General features: G+C 33.7%; 1 protein-coding gene and 1 long non-coding RNA gene across 8 annotated transcripts in view; one reads left to right on the top strand and one right to left on the bottom strand.

Moving 5' to 3' along the window:
- Positions 1-20,577, top strand: part of LOC123679983 (multidrug resistance-associated protein 1-like) — a 398,343-nt gene that overhangs the window by 105,890 nt on the left and 271,876 nt on the right. The window lies entirely within an intron of this gene.
- LOC123679987 lies at positions 11,194-13,483 on the bottom strand. The gene is made up of 2 exons (XR_006747465.1): positions 12,529-13,483; positions 11,194-12,468 (listed from the first exon to the last, which is right to left on the bottom strand). It is a non-coding gene; the product is annotated as an uncharacterized LOC123679987 (long non-coding RNA).

Below are 20,577 nucleotides of genomic sequence, written 5' to 3'. Positions count from 1 at the left end.
CATTACACGAGATACACAAGTTATCGTGTGAAGAAACAGTAATGTCGAATCTAGAACTCTCTAGCACATTTCTTATGGAACTGCCTATATCGGCTTATATGCATATTTATATATGAGAATATAGTTTACAAATTATCATTGACGACATAGTAACACATTATTGGTAATTCAACAATGAATTCCAATAGTAGCTACCTTGCGGAAATATCGCTACTGAAATTGATATTGGAATCTGACCTACATTACACCTCCCCCGCTTGAAAAAAAAATTTTTTTCTTTGTTAATAAAAAAAAAAATTTCTATCTAAGGCTTACACTTAACTATATACATTATCTTAAAGCTATATTACTAAATTCCCTTAATTTCCTATTTACATATACTATTACTAATACTATTATTATCTATGACATGCCTATTAAAAAAAATACGGTTTAATCATGTTCTTATGCACTTCTTTCACTTTATTGTCTTTTTTCAACACTACATTAGAATTCTTGACGTCAATTATTTCGTATGGACCGCTGAACAAAGCGTCCAATTTATTTTCAATATTCTTGTTTTCTAAAAGTACCTTATCGCCTATTTTGTAATCAACTTTCTTACAATTTCTATCAAAAGTCTGTTTCCTTTTGATTTTTACCTTCACCAAATTTTCTCTTGCATCTTTCCAAGCTTTTTGCAATCTGTATTTCAATTCAATGGGATAATTATCGAAATTGTATATGGGATCGATTTGGTTTTCGATATTTTGTGGAATTCTACTAGGTTTTCCAAAAAACAAGTTCATAAGGAGTATAGAGAGTGGATGAATTCACGGTATTGTTATATGAAAAACACCAAAAGGGTACCCAATTACTCCAATTATTACTTTCTTCATTTGCACGCATACGGAGATAAGCTCCTAAGTGTTTATGTGAGTTTTCAATCATACCTAGAGTTTCGTGGTGATGAGCTGTTGAATTCAGATGACTAATATGAAGCAACTCGCACGATTCCCTGAAAACTTTAGCTAAAAATTCCGTACCTTGATCCGTAACAACTTCAGAGGGTATACCATATCTAAGTACAAAATTTTCTATGAAAGCTTTTGCAACTGTTTTAGCCTATTTATTCAGCAATGGATATCCCTCAATGAACTTAGTGAGATCACACTGAATCGTAAGGATATATTTATTTTCGTTAATATCGATGGGTAACGGCCCTACCAAATCTAAAAATATTTTTTGAAATGCAGAAGATGCTGTTGAAGTAATTGTCATTGGTTCCTTCCGCGGTAAGGAATATTTATACCTTTGGCAATCATCACACTTCTTCACAAAATTTTGAACGTCTTCTTTCAAGCCATTCCAAAAGTATTCCCTTTTTATGTTATTGTACATGCGGTTTATACCTGCATGTCCTCCTGTAGGTAACATATGATAGTCATTCAAAATTATTTGTCTCATTTCTCTACTTTCAATCCGTTTCACATTTCTAACAATGTTTATCGTTAAAGATTTCCCTAAAATTTGATTTTCGTATTTCATCAACACATTTAAAAATTGAATATTATGCGAGCTCTTCAGTAAACATAATTCTTTAATATTATTTCTTGTGCACAATTCTTCCAGATTCCTCAACGATATACCTAAGTCATGCGTTGATCGGATATTCTGGTTTAAATAAATAATATGTGAATTCACATCGTATACTAAATTGTTATACTGAATTTTGTGTTGATTTATTTTCAATTTGGAAAATTCTTCATTAGAAAGTGGCCTCAACTCTACACTTTCTACTGGACGTTTCAATACTTCGACTACAACAGGGTGATCAGTCCTTTCGAGTGAAATATTCGTCTGGGATTGTTCGCTAGGTTTTTCTTTTTTTGAATGAGATCTTGTTATGACATTTAATTTTTCGATTGAACGATTTTGTATTTCTTTCAGGTCTTCTGATTCTAATTTTATTCTCGACAATGCATCGGCGGTAACATTTTCCGAACCTTTGACGTAATGTACCGAAAAGTCATATTCTTCTAATATTAATCTGAATTTCGTTAATCTGCTAGATGGGTTTGTCATATTGAATAAGTAAATTAGTGGACGGTGATCCGTTAAGATTTTAAACTTCCTTCCAAATAAATATGGCCTAAAATGTTTTACTGACCAAATAATTGCCAAAAGCTCTTTCTCAATTGTGCAATAATTCTTTTCTGCTGAATTTAAACTTCTTGAAGCATAAGCAATTGGATGGTCATTAGAATTTGATAAGATTGAGCCTAAAGCAAATCCACTTGCATCTGTCCTAAGGATAAACTCATTACTTTCTGAAAAGTCTGGATATTGTAGGAATGGTGCTTTTTGCAAAACCGTTCTTAAAGTTTGAAATGCCTTTTCGCAATCTTCGTTCCATTGAAAAACTTTTCCTTTGCGGGACAAGTCATTCAAAGGTTGTGCAATTGCGGCGAAATTTCTGATAAATTTTCTGTAATAATTTGTCAATGCCACAAACCGTTTCGCTTCGTCAGAATTTTTTGGTACAGGATATTTTGAAATAGCGGAAATCTTTTCAGGATCTGGAGATATACCTTTATCTGAAATGATATGACCTAGATATAATATTTCTTTTTTCAAAAATTCACATTTGATGGGATTTAATTTCAAATTGACTTTTCTCAAACGATGTAAAACTTTCAAAAGATTTTGATTATGATTTTGCAAAGAATGTCCAAAAACTATTAAATCATCTAAATATATAAAACATGAATCATAATTTAAGCCTGACATAGCTATTGTCATGAGTCTTGAAAATGCACTGGGACTCGTTTTTAAACCCATTCCTAATCTTTTCATTTGATATTGACCTCTTTCTGTAGTGAAAGCTGTATATGGTCTACTGTCGGGATGTAATTCTAATTGGTAATATCCTTGGGCTAAATCTAGATGGGAAAAATACATTGCTCCTGATAAGGAATCCAAGATTTCAGTTATGTTCGGTAAAGGAAATTTATCATCCTTGATTTGCTTATTCAATAACCTATAATCTAAAACTACTCTGAATTTTTTAACTCCATTTTTATCCGGTTTCTTTGGTACAATCAATAATGGTGATGACCATTCTGATTTTGCTTCTTCTATGATTCCATCTTGCAACATTTTGTCGACTTGTTTATGAATCTCACTTTTCTGTGAGTGTGGTAACCTGTATGGTTTTACATATACGGGTTGCGCTTCAGGTTTGAGTAAAATTTTTTGTCGATATAAATTAGTAACTGTTAGAGGGTCTCCTTCAAGATGAAAAACATCCGCATATTTAGCACAAATTTTCTGGATAGATATTTTTTCTTCTTCATTCAATGACTTCATATTAACTGAATCCAACACTTCATCTACTCTTTCTACCGATATATAATTTCGACCATAATTTAGTACTTCGAAATTTGAAAGAATTTCAAGTTTTAATTGAAAATTCTTGATTTTTATCTCTCTTTCATTCACGTTTAATATTCTGACTGGAATTTTATTTGCTTTAGGTTTTGCAATCGTACTTGCAATAATCACTCCATTGCTAATTTGTTCGTTCAAAATAACACAATCCTCTGTTTCATCGGTATAACAATAATGAATTATTTCGCATCTGGGAGGTATAATAGTACAATATTCCACCTTTGATTTCATGGGGACACTAATTTCATCGTTATCATTATGCAATGTTATTAAAAATTTTTCATAATCAATGATAGCTTTATATTTATTCAAAAAATCTGAGCCTAGTATACCATGAATACTAAGATCAAATGATTTAAGCACAGAAAAATGGTGAGGAAAATTTTTATTACTTATAATCAATGAAATATTTGCGGAACCCATGGAAGATGTGGATCCGGCAATACCTTTGATATTTATTTTTCCTGAAGTATCTATGTATTCTCCCTTCTGCAAATATTCTGAAAATATGCAGCTGATGCTAGCACCTGTATCAATTAAAAAATTTAATTCATTTTTGCCATACTTGACCTCAACAAAGTTCAAAGCATTCATATTATAGTTTACGTTAGGAACGAAAAAACTTTTTGTCGGCGTTTTGCATTTCTTCATCGTCCGATTTTGTCATATAAACTTGATGAGATTTCGAATTCCTATTATTCCTATTGTTATTGTAATTAGAGCGACGACCGCGACCTTCTTTCGTAGTATGATTCGGGTTGAATTTTTGCCTACGATTGTTATTTTCTGAATAGCGTCTACCTGACCTATATTTATTTTGATTGTGTGTGGAATTTCTCTGCCTGAAATGAAATAATTTAGGATTAGACGTTTGATAAGAATTTTTCACTAACTCTTCCTCTTTGGCTGAAGCTATAGCATCCTTTAAATTTGAGTAGTTTCTCGCTTTTATAATAGTTCTTATCTCGGAATTTCTCAAACCATTGGCAAAAGTGTTTATCGCAATTTTTTCATTTACTTGCCTTAAAACATCTAAAGCTGCGCTATCATTATCAGCTTGCGAAATAGTTAGGTCTAAAGAGAGTTGTTCTACTAATTTAGCGAACTCCTCGATCGATTTACCTTCTTGTCTAACATTGTGTAACTGGGTAGAAAGGGCTGCAGGTGATTTTTTAGTTAAAAGAAAATTTTTCATATCTAACACCAATTCATCAACTTTCCGATAATCCCGTCTTAATCTTAATTTTGCGTTTTGAGTCAATTTGATTTTAAGAAAATAATTAATTAATTTCATTTTTTCTGATTCTTCTAACAGATCGTTGTATAATTCTATAGAATCGATCAATTGTTTTACTGAATCCTCAGTGCTGTCAATAGACGGCAATAAAGAAACAGCAGTCCTCAAATCAAATTTTTCTCCCATTTTCACAGAATTTTTTGAACTATTTATAATTAGAATTCTTTGGTTCAATATATCCTTTGCATTTTTGAGTGAAGCTCTTATTTGTTCAGAATGCTTTTCAAAAAGCTCGAGAAAATCTGGGTCAGTGCTATTTGAATGTTTTATTATTCTTGCAAATTGATTATCTAACTTATTCAAATCACACAACAATTTTTCATTCCTATCTAAACGCTCCCTACGCTCTTTCGGTTCTTTATTAATGTTATCCAAAAATTTCCTAACTATATTATTTAATTCCTCAATTTTATCCATATAATAATCAAATTCATCAAATATAAAAATAAGAAATAAGAGTCCATAAAATCACCAAAATAAAAAACAATAAGAATTTATGATTGTTTTTTAAGTCATACCAACTCTTGGCTTCTTCGTATCTCCCTGTGTATTTTCTTCCTTATGGACTTCATGGCTTGCCTGTAACAGAAGTACGCAATTCCTACACATACCATCACGAAAGCTGCAATTCCCAAAAGTTCTGAGGTCGTCCACTCTTTCAGCCTGTTGGTAGCGCCTCCGCTGTTGCCTGCTTGGGTGATGATGACCTCTTCTTCTTTAGATTTAGAAGAACCCATGTTTTAGCTGTGATGTCGTCTTGGGTGTAGGTAGTATGCCTTTTTCTATCAACCAAATCTGCATGGGACTGGCAGGATCGCCATGTGATGTTCTTACCAGGTACCAGTCTTATCGTTCATGCAGGGTGAAATAAGACACACACTCAAGGGAGTAACAGATGAGGTTTATTCATGGTATCACCAAATTTTACATTACACGAGATACACAAGTTATCGTGTGAAGAAACAGTAATGTCGAATCTAGAACTCTCTAGCACATTTCTTATGGAACTGCCTATATCGGCTTATATGCATATTTATATATGAGAATATAGTTTACAAATTATCATTGACGACATAGTAACACATTATTGGTAATTCAACAATGAATTCCAATAGTAGCTACCTTGCGGAAATATCGCTACTGAAATTGATATTGGAATCTGACCTACATTACAGCATTTCGGTGCGTTTTAACATGTTGTCTTTTCTGCAATGTTTGTGTTATATTTGTATGTTGTTTGTTGTATATATATTTTTTTTTTTAATCACCGTTGTAGGGTAATAATATATATATATATATATATATATATATATATATATATATATATATATATATATATATATATATACTGAAAAAAATGTCAAATATCATGACCTCGCTTTTGAGCTGAAGGAAATAAACCATCTTACCTCAACAACAATTCTTCCTCTCATCATCACCACCAATGGACTTGTTGAAAAGCATCTGGCGGAAAACACGAAAAGGCTGGGACTTGACGAAAAACTGATTGAAAAAGCGCAGAAGGAGGTCATCTTATGAACCACCCGAATAGTCCGAAGTTTCCTGACCACCAGCTGATAAATGTCTTGATCCGACCGATCCGGCATTATCGACAGCCAAACCCTATTAAGGTGATTAAAAAAAAAAAAAAAAAATATATATATATATATATATATATATATATATATATATATATATATATATATATATATATATATATATATATTGTTATAAGTTAGATAAGGGGTGTGGGAAAATTGATAAGTGTTATAATGTCACTCTTCTTTATTTCATTTAGTCGACGTTTCGATCCCGATGGGGACCTTCTTCAGGACTCTACAATAGCAATAAAAAACAGTCAAAATAAGGCAATCACAAAACATGTGAAAATAGTACATACCGATATACAGAGTTATAAAGATCTTATTTGAACACAAATCAATAGCTCTCAAGAAAGCAACTAACAAGAACATCAACAACTTCAGCGAAAAAAGATCTGATACTTCGTTAGTAAAGGAGTAGAAATCAATTATAATAAGTAAATAAGGTAAACAGAATAATCATCAAAATGAGAGGTTGTCAAAAATGTTGTCAACCAGACTTGCCACAAAATACACGCACATGACAGATGAAACATAGAGTAGCATTAAATCACATTGGTCGCAGTAATTCACTCTCACCGAACTCAGAACAAATGCGATTTTTTTGAAAGATTCCATGAACCGAAACCAATCCCCTCTCACAGAAATGGCCTAGAACACAGAATTCATTTTCACGTTATCCCTACGACTGCTGAACTTGTTGAAATTCTTTCTGTATGTGATCCATCCAATTCTCTCCCACCGAACTGGTGATAATGAATCAAATAAGAATAGATGGAGCTGATATTATTTACATCCCTTCTGTAGTTCATCGAACAGGTTTGACGTTTAATATGATACATCTCTAAGAAACATCTTTTTCTTCCACTAACTTCAAATTCTAGGATTTCGGTGGAATCATAATTCATTGGATGATCTTTGTCCCAGGTATGGTCTGCTAGGGCACAAATCTTACTTGAATTCTTGATGTCGCTTTTGTGTTGAGCAATCCTTCTCTTCAGAAGCTGAGACGTCTGACCAATGTACACCTCACTGCATATTGAACAAGGAATACAATATACCACACCACTCATGTTATCAACAGTCATCCTATCTTTCACTCGACTGTATAATCTGTCAATTTTAAAATAAGATTTCTGAATCAACATAATTTCTGTGGTCTTTAAGAGGTTAATTAATGCGTTTGTCATACCATTAATTAGGGGAATAGACAAGTAAAGAATTCTACCCGTGTTCTCAGTGTCCACAGTGGTGGATGCGCTCCTCTCTCCATTTGTTGGCCGTGTTGAAGGAGTGGTATTATAAATCAGTCTGGACAATAACTTTTTTGGGTATCCATTCTCTAGCATCAACTGTACCAACAACCTCAGATTCTGCCGCCTTAGACTTGGATGGGCAACCTTTTCTATGCGATTCTTCAATCCTAAAATCATGTTTACCTTTTGTCCATAAGAATGATTAGAAAAATAGTGTATGTATCTCCCTGAACTTGTTGGTTTTCGGTACCAATCCAGAATCAGCCTATTTTCCAGTGTTCGAATCACCCTTGTATCCAGGAATGGGACTCCATTCGCTGTTTCTTCCTCCAAAGTAAACTGTATACTTTCATGTTCACTGTTAAACTTGTCTAGAACGAAAGCAACCTGGTCTTTAGGTACAGCACATATTAGATCATCAACATATTTCTTGATGAAAGGAATGTGAAAAGGAATACTAACAAGAATGCCGTCCAGAAGGAAATCCATTACTAATTCAGCAATGGATGGACTGAAGTTGGAACCCATAGGGGAACCGAGCACCTGCTTGAAGAACCTACCATTAAAAAGAAAATAGTTTGAAGAAAACAGGAACTTGATGGCATGGATGAATTCTTCTTTTGGTAGACTTGTGTGGTTTCTGATAGTATCCCACTTGTTCTCAACAGCTGAAACTGCCAACTCGACAGGAATGTTGGTGAAAAGAGATACAACGTCCAGGCTGATCAGGACATAATCAACAGGTAACTGGAAATCATTCACATACTGGGCAAAAGCAAAGGAATCTTCAATAAAATATCTACTTCTGGTAGAAGAAAGACATTTAGACAGGATGTCTGAAACAAAAACTGACAGTTTGGATGTGGGGGTGTTAACAGATCATATTATTGGTCTCAAGGCAAGAATGGGTTTGTGGATTTTTGGTAAACCGTAGAATCTAGCTGGAACTGAATTGTAAATGTACAGTGATTTACCTTGTATTTGTGTTATGTGGCCCTCACTGACCCATCGTTTAATCAATGCATTACATTTACCTTGTATTGTAACGGTTGGATCTCTGTTAGTAAGAAGTTGGTAATATTGTTCATTAAGTAAAATTTCGTTGGAGAGCTCTATGTACTGATCCTTATCCATCAAAACCGTAACATTGCCTTTATCAGCCCGTAACACAAGCAATTCTTGATGTTCACTTAGGTATCTCTTACAGTGGTAAAATTCTCTCTGGAAAACATTATTAGTCCTTTTTCCAGGTTTGATGTAGTTTGTGATAATATTAACAGCTTGGGAACGTTTGATGTTCTTTCCCTCATCTGACAGTCTATCATTAAGATGATAATAATATCAGCTCCATCTATTCTTATTTGATTCATTATGACCAGTTCGGTGGGAGAGAATTGGATGGATCACATACAGAAAGAATTTCAACAAGTTCAGCAGTCGTAGGGATAACGTGAAAATGAATTCTGTGTTCTAGGCCATTTCTGTGAGAGGGGATTGGTTTCGGTTCATGGAATCTTTCAAAAAAATCGCATTTGTTCTGAGTTCGGTGAGAGTGAATTACTGCGACCAATGTGATTTAATGCTACTCTATGTTTCATCTGTCATGTGCGTGTATTTTGTGGCAAGTCTGGTTGACAACATTTTTGACAACCTCTCATTTTGATGATTATTCTGTTTACCTTATTTACTTATTATAATTGATTTCTACTCCTTTACTAACGAAGTATCAGATCTTTTTTCGCTGAAGTTGTTGATGTTCTTGTTAGTTGCTTTCTTGAGAGCTATTGATTTGTGTTCAAATAAGATCTTTACAACTCTGTATTTCGGTATGTACTATTTTTACATGTTTTGTGATTGCCTTATTTTGACTGTTTTTTATTGCTATTGTAGAGTCCTGAAGAAGGTCCCCATCGGGATCGAAACGTCGACTAAATGAAATAAAGAAGAGTGACATTATAACACTTATCAATTTTCCCACACCCCTTATCTAACTTATAACTATTGTTGTATATTGGGAATTAAAATTGTTGATATATATATACATATATATACAGGGTGTTTCCCAAACATGCGGCAAAAATTCAGGGGGTTGTTCCTTGGACTATTTTAAGCATGTTTTGTCCTTGGATGATTTTTGAAAAACCTCTTTGTTTCGAAGATACAGGGCGAACAACATTTTTCATATTTTTAAAATTAATAATAGTTCAAATAAAAATGCGTACTGCACTGTGTTCACTAAGTAGGTACAATTTATTTTTAAATTTGTTTAACAACATTCCAATTACTAAAAACGGCCAGTTTTTTGACTAAAGGGGCCATCTAAAATCATTAGTTTATACCACTCCAGTAGAAAATGTGGAAGACTTGCGAAATCGGATCATTGCTGGGTGTAACTTAATAAGAAATGATCCTGGTGTTTTTGAAAGGGTTCGGCAGTCAATGAGGAGAAGATTGGATGATTGTATGCTGGCTAGAGGTGGTCATTTTCAACAGTTTTTGTAGGTTGAGTTGAATTTTCATGTAATTTTCATAATAAAATGTTATTATCTGAAATTTTGTTTCCCCTATATCTTCGAAACAAATAGGTTTTTCAAAAATCATCAAAGGACAAAATATTCTTAGAATAGTCCAAGGAACAACCCCCTGAATTTTTGCCGCATGTTTAGGAAACACCCTGTATATATATTTGAACTTTGTGTGTTCCGGATTGGACCGCGTCTAATATTTTAGCGTGTTCAACGTTTCGGCTCCGATTATGGAGCCATTCTCAAGAACCGTTGACTTTACGCCGGGGTCTCAATCTGCCTACTCCCCAGATATCATCAACAAGAGTATTCTCGTAGATGTGGTTATCTTCCGTCCTTCGAAGGCAACCACAGATTACGGATATCATAGATGGGACACTCCCCTACCTAAAGTAGAATCATTTGAAATTAACTCCCCCTGGTGGATGGGCCAAGAACAAACTCGACAAACGCGGGAAATTTGAAGTGACTGGTTTTCCTATACTTGTTTTGAATTTATTAACGAAATATTAAGCAATCCAAATGGAGTTTGGTGCTATGATGACCAAAAACCATTTGAATTTTTTTATAAATAACTGGTATAATATGTGATGATATTACATTTTGTGCAAATAAAAGTCGATAGTAGAATAAACATATAATTTATTAGCAGTAAACAAAAATAAAAAAATCAACAAAAAATAAACAATATATGTATAAATAAATCAACATTGAAATAATAAAGGAGCATCAACATTAAATAAATAAATTAGTTCAAACAATAAAAGAATAAATTAGTTTCAACAATAATAAAATTACTTTCAACAAAAATGAATAACATGAATAAATTAATTTGAATAAATAAATATATGAATAAATATATAAATAAATAAATAAATATAGAATTGAATAAATAAATCATTTCTTTTTTCTCTTTGTATCAAAGATCCTTTTTGCCCCTATTTTTATAGGATCAATAAATTCTTCACTAGGGGAAGTTAGAAGGAACTAACTACTAAATTTTGATTTTTGTTCAAGGACTATTAATTTCGGAATAACTATATTTAAATCTTCAAGCACAACATTTTGAGGTAAAGGAAATTCTGATAAAACAAATGATTTTAGATTATCCAAACAATGTGATGTTAAATCCTCTTCACAGTTGGAACCTACAGAATGGGAGGACATGAAGTTATTCAAAGTAAGGCATTTGAAAGAGGACATAAACTGGCCAATATTTGGATTAGTGTTCCTTACACCATGCCCTCGGATATAACTGAAAAAATTTTCAAGGCAATCTTGATTGAAAGCACCAGTCAAGATAGACTTGAATTTTTTTTCAGTTAACAACCTCCTCTTAAGGTAAACGAAAGCTTTTAAAGTCCAAATAAAATTTTTTATGGTAGGTACCACCACATTTTTTTGTTTTTTTTCATCATAGAAATACATGTTTTCAAAAATTTTTATTGATTTTTTCCAAAATATTTCATGTTCCGATTTTGTGGTTATTGGTTCCTTCAAAAACTTACCCTGTGTATTTCGAATCTTCGATACATTGAGAGAATCGAATAATTTATCCAGAAATAAAATTAATTCGGCAGTGTCTGCTGCTTCAGAAGGTAAACTGCATTTGTATTTAATATCTGAAAAGAAAAAAAAAATAGTTTCAGTATCATTTTAAAATAAAGATGGATCTTGATTAATAAGTCAAGTAGAAATTTGAAGAATAAATCATCATACAAGTAGTTCTTCATTTTTGCAACTCACCCCATGCCTAATTGTTAGTATCGTTTAAACCAGAATATACTACAGCTCCATTGGACAGTACACATGGAACAAAAATTTAAGGGGTTTAAATATGACTAAAATTGAGTAATTCGATAAAATTACCTGGAATACTGTTGTACGTATGCCATTACATTTAAGACAATGATGGTTTCCTGGAAAGTGATACTTTCCTTCCTACGACTTTTACTAAAATGAATCTAATGTCTAATCCTAAGCATCATTTAAATCAGAATGAACTACAAGTTACAGCTCCATTTTGACATTGGGCAGTACAAATGAAAAAAAAAATTTAAGGGATTTAAATATGAATAAAATTGAAAAATTCGATAAAATTACCTGGAATACCGATTGTAGGTATGGCATTACAAGTGAGACCACGACGGCTTCCTGGAAAATGATATTTTTTATCAAAATGTGAATGGCACACAAAATAACCTTCATAAATTCGATGCCTACTCAATTGTTGCCAATTTATTGGTTGGATAATTTGGAGCCAGTTATCGAATAAATCCAAATCACTCATAGGGAAACGATGTCTTGTACTTGTCTTATCGGTACATCCTTGTACACAACATTTCTTTATTTTAGGCATTCTGATAAAATAATATATGCATTATTTATTTAATTGAAACTTGTTAGATTGAAGCACTTACCTCGAAATTTGGAAGTATATATTTTTTTCTTCAAATGAATTTCTACGGCGTACTAAATTGTACTTACTTGAACAACTTCAATGACAAACGTCCATTTTCAGCTTCTAGGTTAAAATAATATTGCAAGAGCAAACCAAACGTAAACAAATGACTTGCAGCGGTTCCAAGCGCGTGGGCCAAGAACTAAAACTTAATTTCGGGTGGGGGAAGGCGAGTGTTCTATCTATGTTATCCGTAATCTGTGGAGGCAACTGAATGTTAACCACGAGAGGTCCAGTATTTATAGTAGAAGGGGGTGACCCACGTGATGGAGGTTGCGCAGGAGCCGGTTGCGTAGTTGTTAGGCAGCCTCCAGTCATTGATCGAGTTGTTATCGATCGAGTTGTTATTGATCGAGTTGTTGTCGATCGGTTTGTTGTCGATCGAGTTGTTATCGATTGTGCAGGAACCGGTGGTGTTGTTGTCACGTGACTTCGAGTCATCCATCGGGTTGTTATCGAACGAGTGGCAACTGAGAGCCTGGTACGGGTGGTATGAGGCTGAACTGTCGATCGGGTTGTTGATGGGGGCTGAGTTATCGATCGATGTGTTGCCATGAGACGGGAAATAAAAGGTTTCCAAGTGTTGGGCAATCTTTGACCATCATCCCGTTTGTTGAGGCAATTGGGTCGTTTTTCGATCTCGAGTGCTTCACGGATTATCCTACATGTGAGAGTTCTCTCTGCAGAGATGGTCTTACATCCCTCAAAATCAACGTTATGTCCTGTTTCAGAGTAGTGTTTGAATAGGGCAGATGTTGGATCTCCCTGGCGTATTGCGAGTTGGTGCTCATATACTCTGTTATTATACGTCTGTTGGTTTGTCCTATGTATGTTCTAGGACATGCGGAACATGGTATCTCGTATACACCTTGAGACTCGTTATCGATCGTATCCTTTGGAGTTCGAAGAAATTTGGAAATTTTGTTATCGGCTGTGAAAACTGTTTTTATATTCTGTTTTCGTAGTATGCGACTGATTTTGTCAGTGACACCTTTGATAAAAGGTAGAAAAGCTTTATGAGGGAAATTTTCTGGAGGATTTTTGGGTTGTTGTGTATGGGTCCGATGTCGGTTGATGGCTTTCTGAACTTGTTGACTGTTGTAGCCATTCTGTTGTAGGGCGTTCTGAAGGATGTTGATTTCTTCTGGAATGTGTAGGCTATCTGACAGTTTTATGAATCTATGGATTAAGAAGTTCAATACGGAGTTGATTTGAGACGGAAGATGGTGTGAATTTGCATTCAGGTAGCGGTTTGTCTGGGTTGGTTTTCTGTAAATCATGTGTGTGAAGGAAATGTTGGATTTCACTACGAGGACATCAAGAAAAGGGAGTGAGTTGTTGGTTTCAACTTCCATAGTGAATTTGACATGGATATTTATATTATTCAGATGATCAAAGAAGTCTTGGAGAGTTTCGGGTCCATGTGGCCATATGACGAAGACATCGTCCACATATCGAAGCCAGCAAGTAGGTTTCAGGTGGAACGATTCGATGGAGTTGGTTTCAAAATCTTCCATGTAAATATCAGCGATGGCTAGGGAAAGTGAAGATCCCATGGGTGCACCTTTCACCTGTTTGTAAAATGTACCTTGAAAGAGGAAGTACGTGTTCGACATGCAATGGTTTATAAGGGTCAATATATCCTGGGGTATGTGATGTTTGGTCTCCAGTATTTCAAGGGACTCTTTGAGTGGAATATTGGTGAAGATAGATACGACGTTAAAACTGACAAAAATGTCTGACTCATGGATTTGATACGTTCTTAAGGTTTCGATGAAGTGGAAAGAATTCTTCACATGCGACTCATCATCTTACTAAATACTTAGCTTCTACACTTCAACCACTATGTGATGTACCCAGCTAGGGTAGGTTCGGTCAATCGTTATACAGTTGAAGGAATGGTTAATTAATACTCTCCAGACTCATCAAAGGGTATTTATTTCTTACTGCACACTGTACTGATCACAGATGAAAACTCACATGATGTAATTCAAAAATGTGAGCATCAAAATGAATGAATTACAGACTACCATTCAATAAGATCATTCTTACTTCTTTATGTATCTAGCGACATGATATATATTTACTATTTATATTGTATATTCACAACAACCTTGCGAGTTGATAAATACAACACGATCGACAAGGGTAAACATAGTAAATATATTTATATTTTAAGATGGTGTTTGGTTATACGGTCCTTGTCGTCTCAAGTATGAAAATATACAGGTTCTTCATACTGATACATACTACACCTTTCCTCTTTGAGAGAAAAAATTTTTCTATACAAATATAAAATTTTTTTTTTTTTTGACTTATCTATAGCTCAATATCTATATATACATAATACGTTTCATAATCTCAATGGATCTTACATCTAAAAGGTTTAATACAGTATTTTCCTAATTAAAAATTACATCAGTCTCTTAATTCTAGCACTGTTCAGTAATTATTACTTGCTATGAGAAATACGGTTTCACTCTGTTCTTGTGTACTTCTTTGAGTTTGTTCTTGTCCGTTTTCACAATAATGTTCGGGTTTCGCACTTCAACTATTTCGTAGGGACCGTTAAACAGGGGGTCAAGTTTATTGTCAATGTTCTTATTATTCAAGAGCACCTTATCTCCTACTTTATAGTTTATTTCATTACATTTTTTTTTGTCGAAAATCTCTTTTTTTTCAATTTTGCCTTCACCAAGTTTTCTCTAGCATCATTCCATGCCGTTTGCAACCTATATTTTAGTTCAAGAGGATAGTTATCGAAATTGTAGATTGGATCTACTTGGCTGTTTAAATTTTGTGGAAATCTACTAGGTTTTCCGAAAACTAATTCGAAAGAAGTATAGAAGTATATTTGCCTTAATTCTCTGTCTTCGATTCGCGTTATATCTCTTATTTTTTTAATCTTTAGGGATGTTCCTAGAATTTCATTCTTATAATTTGTCAACATATTCAAAAATTCTTTATTACTAGCTAGCTTTATGAGGTACAATTCTAATATATTATTTTCTGCGCATAATTTTTCCGGTTTCCTCAACGATGTACCTAAGTCGTACGCTGATCGGATGTCCTGGTTAATGAAAATAATTTGTGAATTCACATTATATATTAAATTTTCATTGTAATCCTCTAAATGTTGATTTTTCAAATTACGAAATTCTTTTTCTGAAAGTGGTCTCAACTCAACACTTTTTGTTGGACGTTTTAAAACTTCGACAACAACAGGGTGATCAATCCTTTTGCCATCGGAGGCATTCGTCTCATGTTATGTAGAACCTACTTCATTTTGACGTTCTTCCGAATCTATTGTAATACGCGATAAGGCATCTGCTGTAAAATTTTCTGAATATTTTACATAATGAACCGTGAAGTCATATTCTTCTAAAACCAAAAGGATTTTGGTTAATCTACTAGAAGGATTAGTCATATTGAAGAGATATTATTATTGTTTTATTGATTTTGTTATTGTTTTTGAAATGATTGATGAACTGGCGACCGCGACCTTGCCCGTGATTATTTTTCGCTGCATTGTAATTCTGCTTGCTGCGGTCACGACCTCGATTTGAAAGGTTAAAATTTCCTTTCGCTAAGCATTTTCCGAGATTTTGAAAGTGAATTTGTTTGGCTTGTTTGGTGAGGTTGGCTTTGGGAAAATTTGGATCCGACTTGACAATTCCATATAATTCATCAAATTTATATTTTAACTTGACTAAAATTTTTTTTTTTTGACTATCGGCCCGTTCCCTACGTTTCCGCGGCTCTTTCTTGACATTTTCAAAGAATTATACACACCACTTATTTCAGCAAATAGTTCATCACTATCCATGGAAAATCAGACATAAAAAGGAGGAAGCTACATTTTTCTTACGGTTTTATACCAAATCCTGATGGCTTCTCCTGATCTTCTTCTCGATGGCCCATTCGACTTTCCAATATGCATACAGGAAGGCTCCATCTCCCAGGATGTCTTGTACTAACAGGAACTTGGCTTCAATCTCTGAAGATCCCATCTTGGATTGGCGGTTGAACTAGGATCTTCTACTGGAGTCACATACCCAAATGTTGATAAGAACCATAGTCCTCTAACTGTATAGAACTGGCAGGATCGCCATGTGATGTACCTAGCTAGGGTAGGTTCGGTCAATCGTTATACAGTTGAAGGAATGGTTAATTAATACTCTCCAGACTCATCAAAGGGTATTTATTTCTTACTGCACACTGTACTGATCACAGATGAAAACTCACATGATGTAATTCAAAAATGTGAGCATCAAAATGAATGAATTACAGACTACCATTCAATAAGATCATTCTTACTTCTTTATGTATCTAGCGACATGATATATATTTACTATTTATATTGTATATTCACAACAACCTTGCGAGTTGATAAATACAACACGATCGACAAGGGTAAACATAGTAAATATATTTATATTTTAAGATGGTGTTTGGTTATACGGACCTTGTCGTCTCAAGTATGAAAATATACAGGTTCTTCATACTGATACATACTACAACTAGCTGAAGAATCATCATCGCCTGTGAAGAATTCTTTCCACTTCATCGAAACCTTAAGAACGTATCAAATCCATGAGTCAGACATTCTTGTCAGTTTTGACGTCGTATCTCTCTTCACCAATATTCCACTCAAAGAGTCCCTTGAAATACGTCTGATTACTGACGCGAGTGACTACGGGGTGGGAACATTAGTAGCTCATATTATGCCTGACGGTGTTGAAAAAGTTATTGCTTATGCCTCACGAACATTGCTCGATAGGGAAAAAATATTGTACTTTAGAAAAAGAAGCTTTGGCAGTAATTTTTGGACTTTGCAAGTTTCATAATTATTAGTGGGGTAGACACTTTACATTAGTTATTGATAACAAACCGTTATCTTACATTTTTCATCCGGATAAATCAATTCCACAATTTTCAGCCAACCGTTTACGAAGGTGGGCACTAATACTTTCTGGTTACAAATACGATATACAGGTAGTGAAATCAAAGCAAAATAAGGCAGATATTTTATTTCGTCTTCCCCAACAGGTAGATGAACAATTAATAGAAGATGTAGAATTAAACTATGTTGAATATTTTGTAAATAATAAATATTTTCCGATTGATTTCAAGAAAATTGCCAAGTTCATGGAAAAAGAAATTCTGAAAGAAGTGAAGGAATATGTTGAAAAGGGTTGGAATAAATATAAAAAATCTGAGAAACAGTTACAAAATTATTATAGAATTAGAAATGATTTAACCATTGAGTCAAATTGCTTAATGTGGAACAATCGTATTATTATTCCTTCGATTTTAAAACGAGAAATATTGAAGAGTCTTCATTTCTCCCATATGGGTGTCATTAAAATGAAATCTCTAGCTCGTTCATACTTTTGGTGGCCGGGTTTAGATCGTTAAATTGAGGAAATTTGTAGAACATGTGAAAATTGTTTGCTGAATAAAAAGAGTCTGTCTAGGTGTCCCTGCCTAACAAGCCATGGAGCAGAATTTATTTAGATTTTATGGGTCCTTTTCTCAACAGACAATTTTTGATTATTTTAGATGCTCACAGTAAATGGATTGAGGCATTTCAAATGAATTCGATTAATTCTAGCTTCACTATGGAAATTTTGAGATCGTTATGGTTTGCCAGATTAAATCGTTACGGATAACGGAACGTCATTTTGTTCAGAAGAATTTGAAAATTTTTTGAGAAAAAATAATATAGTGCATATAACTAGTCCGCCTTTTCATCCTTCGTCAAACGGAGCTGCAGAAAATGCAGTCAAAACTGTAAAAATCGCTATAAAAATGGCCTAGGTCAAAATAGAAATGGTAATATAAATTTAATTTTGAATAATTTCTTAGTTGATTACCGTACTACTCATCATAGTACTACAGGGGAGACTCCTGCAAAATTATTTTTAGGCTCGTTTTAATTTTTTGTTGCCGACGGATCGGGCAGATTTGGGGGATCGAGTCTCAGCAGTTCAAAAGCAACAAAAGTTGTACCATGGTGGCAAACGATTTATAAAATTCGAAACTGGTGGGGAAGTAATAGTACGTGATTATCGTAAACAGAATACCAGGAAGTGGGTTAAAGCTGTTGTGAAGAAAAAAATTGGTTCATTTATTTAGTAGGTACGAGTACCAGAGTTGAATAATGTAGAATGGAAACGTCATTTAAATCAGATAAAGAAATATCATTTAATTCCATCTTCACTTCCTGATACTTCTGACCAAACAATGTCAGAAACTGACAAGTTTCAATACAACCTTCCTTCAAGAAGTGACAATTTAGTTGAAAGTAGACCCAAACGTGTGTTAAGACCTCCACAACGTTTGAATTATAGTTGAAATTGTAATTTTTTTTTCTTTTCATGTATTTTCTAATTTTAAGGAGGGAGATGTAATGTATGATGTACTTTATGAATTGTATCTACTGCGCAAGCGGAGTTTTCATTATTGTAACATGTGTGACGATCTCTGCCGGGACGATTCGTGTAGTCAGTTGAGAATAAATGTTAGTCTTTAAGAGCTGCGTTTTATTCTAGAAAGATATTCACATTAATATACCTAGAAAAATAATATATCGGTATCCTCATATTAGGGTACACGGATATATTACAACTATTTTCTTGGTTTTTCTTCAGTATCTTCTCTAATGATTTTTCTAATGAATGTTCTGAAGCACTAGTACTTGTAGTTGCACTGCTTTCTTCACTCACTTCCCCTAAGTATACGTTTTCAAATTGGATATTTCCATCCTCATCAAAATACGTATTTTTTATCTAAGTATATATAAAACCGCTTGCACATATACGTCAAACTTTAAACGTAAAATCACAGCCCAAACGGGACCATCTAGAGCAAAAATGACAAGAATAAGACCCCCCTCAAAATCGTCTGGAGATCCCGGGAAAAATCCCAAACCTTCGATTCTCCTCGCGGTTTTCGAGTATACGGGGTGTTTCGGATCATTTTGACATTTCAAGTCCCATATTTCTGTGGTATCTGTGGACAATTTGACTGTCAGTGTCATGTTAATAATAAATATTCCATTTCGATATATGAAAGTTCTTGAAAAAGTTTGCAGTTTCCAAAATTGTTATTCAATATTTAAATAAATGCTGATAGATAAAATGCAAAGTCTTCGGCGAATCGAAAATTCGATAGATATTTGTCAAAATTTGGAAATGAACATTGCTATCATCGAATGCATTTTCCTCAATTCAGGTTTGTTTTAAGTGTTTGTATCATTCAATTGGATATGAATGTTACTTTATTTCAGGAATTTTTCGTTTATCTTTCACAAACTATAAAACTACATTATCTTTCGTGAGAATTTGAATTTATTGCGACAGAAGATGGAACTACCAAAGAGAACAGAAGCTTCATCTGATCATGTATTAAACAGATAGAAAAACTCCTTATAGATAATTCACAATTGGCTTTATTACTGGAAAAAGAGCCATGTTAGTCAGATGACATTCAAAAATTTCCATGTGTTCTTTGAATATCTAAAATATACACTTTTACGACTGAAGAGTGCAAAAATATAAGTGACCTATCAGTTTTTGAAGAATTTGAGTGCAGTGCTGTTGAATTTATAATGAAGAAATCAAATCGTTGTGTAATCTTTCATACGAATAATTTCAACCATATATACCCTGTTATATTATCATAATATTATTTGTCGTTCAACTGCAACCTTGGAAATTAAGAGACTCTCAAACTCATAACCTGATTTCTCAAAAAGGTTCTATCTAGATATTAAATTTGCTTATGAGGTAACATAAGCCAGACGAAAGGCAAGTCTATTCATTCTGTCTCTTTTCAGGTTGTTCATTTATAGCTATACTATATACATATATAAAATCAGTTCAAATTTTTCACTTGAATTACTAGTCAAAATGTTACGACAGAAATAAAATTTGAAGGATCATTCAGTATATGAAAAATTTTGACATGGCAGTTACTTTCGAAATTGGTATAAATTTTCCAGCAA

The sequence above is a fragment of the Harmonia axyridis genome, chromosome 5 (genome assembly GCF_914767665.1).
Source record: "Harmonia axyridis chromosome 5, icHarAxyr1.1, whole genome shotgun sequence".
NCBI lineage: Eukaryota > Metazoa > Arthropoda > Insecta > Coleoptera > Coccinellidae > Harmonia > Harmonia axyridis.
Note: the sequence above shows the minus strand (reverse complement) of the source record. Positions and strands in the feature narration are given on the sequence as shown.